Raw genomic sequence first — 2312 nt, 5'->3', positions numbered from 1 at the left:
TGGTGCTCTGACCTCAAACCTGGTGATCCAAACATTCAACATGAGTCACTTGTTGACAGAACATTATATTCCCATCTCTGCACATAAAACTGGGTCTCATGAAGCAATTTGTTAAAGCTTCACCAACTGAAGGAGACCGTTTCAAGTATTTCATTTTGGAATTTCCTAGCCTGTCATTTGAAAAGATAAAATACCTTAATATGTATGTTTGGTAGCAGAACTTTACTACTTGTACACAATTTGACTTACAGTTACAATATATAGGCTTTATATGACTAAAATAACTCTAAATAAACAGTATATTCAGGTAATTTTTTCTTGTTTACCTTTGTATGTACATTCTGTATGATTTTTGGAACAATGAAAGGGTATCCTGTACCTTAAAAAGTTGATGTGATAGACAAAAACTGGGATTAATTTTGGATTCAGATGCCAAAAGTTAGTCAAAAACAAATGTCAGATCTAAGTCAATGAAAATTGTGTTCCCCAGTGTAATCATTTTTAATATTACATAAAACTTGCTGGAAATCATATACTTACTAGTTGATGTGAGGATCAATTTTATTTGTTTTTGACTGGTACATTACCAACTCAGGGCACAAGTAATACTATTATCTGTGTTCTCAGTGCTACCTAGAAGCTCTTGTTGGTATAAAAGTAACTTATAGGAAGTACATAGAATCAGTTTTCTGTTTAAGCTAGAGTACTATGTAGTACTACTGACTATGTAGTTCTCAATTCTATTGAAGCATTTTCTCATACAAACTAGGCATTAAAGCATAAGAACCAGCACCGTTACTCACTTCAGCTGCACATATATGGTTTAAAGTTGGAATGATACAGAGAAGATTAGCATGGTCCTCTGTTCAAGGATGACAAGCAAGTTCATGAATCATTCCATATTTTTAAAAGGAAAGCTATTCCAACACACTCACTATTTTTGGATTAGAATTTGCTAACTTGTAATATGGAATTTTTCTTACTGCCCTATAAGTCTCTTGAGCATTGGTCACTTGTAAGAGATCTACAATTCAATAATTATGAGACCTACATTGAGAAATAATTGCCCTAAAATTAAGTTGTCTATTTTTACTGGTTTTAATATTTCTGCATTTGTAAAAAGAGACTGTTTTGGGAGAGGATGTAGGAGAGAGGTGGGCAATTTCTCTTGTAAGTATAAAATAAATGAATGCACATTGGATGTAAAAACAAAGAACCAAAAAATATCACCGGACTGAGAATCAGGAGTGTTGGCTTCTGGTAATGAATTGCTCAATATCTTTGACAATTTTTACAAGTTGTTTTATTTACTGAAGTTTTTAATTTCTAGTCATACAAGATAATCTCTAAGACCTTTTGTAGCTTTTAACTTAAATAATGAAGCTACATTATTGTTGCTAAATGTGCTTATTATTCATAAGAAAAGCATTTAAGAGATCATGACTCTGGTATTATTTTTCCTGGGACTTTGGGTATATTGAAAGTAGAAAGTCTGCTTCCTAAAGACTTTGGAATCTCAATTGTAGCAGAATAAGTATTTTTAAGGGCATAAATAAAGTCACATTTAATAAGGATAATACGAAGAAAAATTTATCTTGGACCTAGTTAGACTGGTACCCTATAAAGCCACACAAATAGAATTTACCGCAGGCTGGGAAGCATTTGGCTAATGCCTTCTAGCTTTTCCCTGTGGAGACTGTCTGAATTCTGATTTTTTTTTAATGGAAAGTAGAAGGGAATAGGGTGCTGCAGAAGTAGTAGTTTTTAAGTTCATGTCCCTCAATATTTCTTATCTAATAATAGAGAAAAAACAAAGACAAAACTGCATGTGAACAACTCACTCAATCTACTTGGAGATAGAGTATGGCTTAATTTTCTAATAACTGTAAACCAAAAGAGTAATAAGGAAAAAATGGAAGGAAAAAATTACCAATGACAGTAAATGATCTCTTATGTTCCCATCATGTCACAAGACTTTGAGGCCAAGCAAGCTGTCAGAGAGAAAGTAGGGGGAAGAAACAAGAAAGGAACTGGTGACCTGAATAAATTTGAGCCAGTCTGAGTCGGAAAATACTAATGGGACTCAGAGCATGGATGGCAGAAAAGGAATTTACAAGGGCACACTGCTAGAAATGACAGTGCGCAAGAGCTTCAGAGGAAGAAAAAGGCAAAAGTTAGGGAGGACCACTGTTGGGAGTTAGGCCGTAAGAGGAGAAGCGAAGTGGAAAGACACCCATTCTTCCCTCAACCACACACACAGGACAAGAATTCACCAAGGAATCTAGACTTTGATACACTGACAGAAGAGTATG

At 34.6% G+C, this 2312-nt stretch overlaps 1 non-coding gene across 1 annotated transcript; it reads left to right on the top strand.

Moving 5' to 3' along the window:
• The first annotated feature begins 801 nt into the window (after positions 1 to 801).
• LOC150002628 (U6 spliceosomal RNA) lies at positions 802 to 907 on the top strand. The gene has a single exon (XR_016512831.1). It is a non-coding gene; the product is annotated as a U6 spliceosomal RNA (small nuclear RNA).
• Positions 908 to 2312: the final 1405 nt, after the last annotated feature.

The sequence above is a fragment of the Furipterus horrens genome, unplaced genomic scaffold (assembly GCF_987537825.1).
Source record: "Furipterus horrens unplaced genomic scaffold, mFurHor1.1.pri manual_scaffold_8, whole genome shotgun sequence".
In the NCBI taxonomy this organism is placed as follows: Eukaryota; Metazoa; Chordata; class Mammalia; order Chiroptera; family Furipteridae; genus Furipterus; species Furipterus horrens.
Note: the sequence above shows the minus strand (reverse complement) of the source record. Positions and strands in the feature narration are given on the sequence as shown.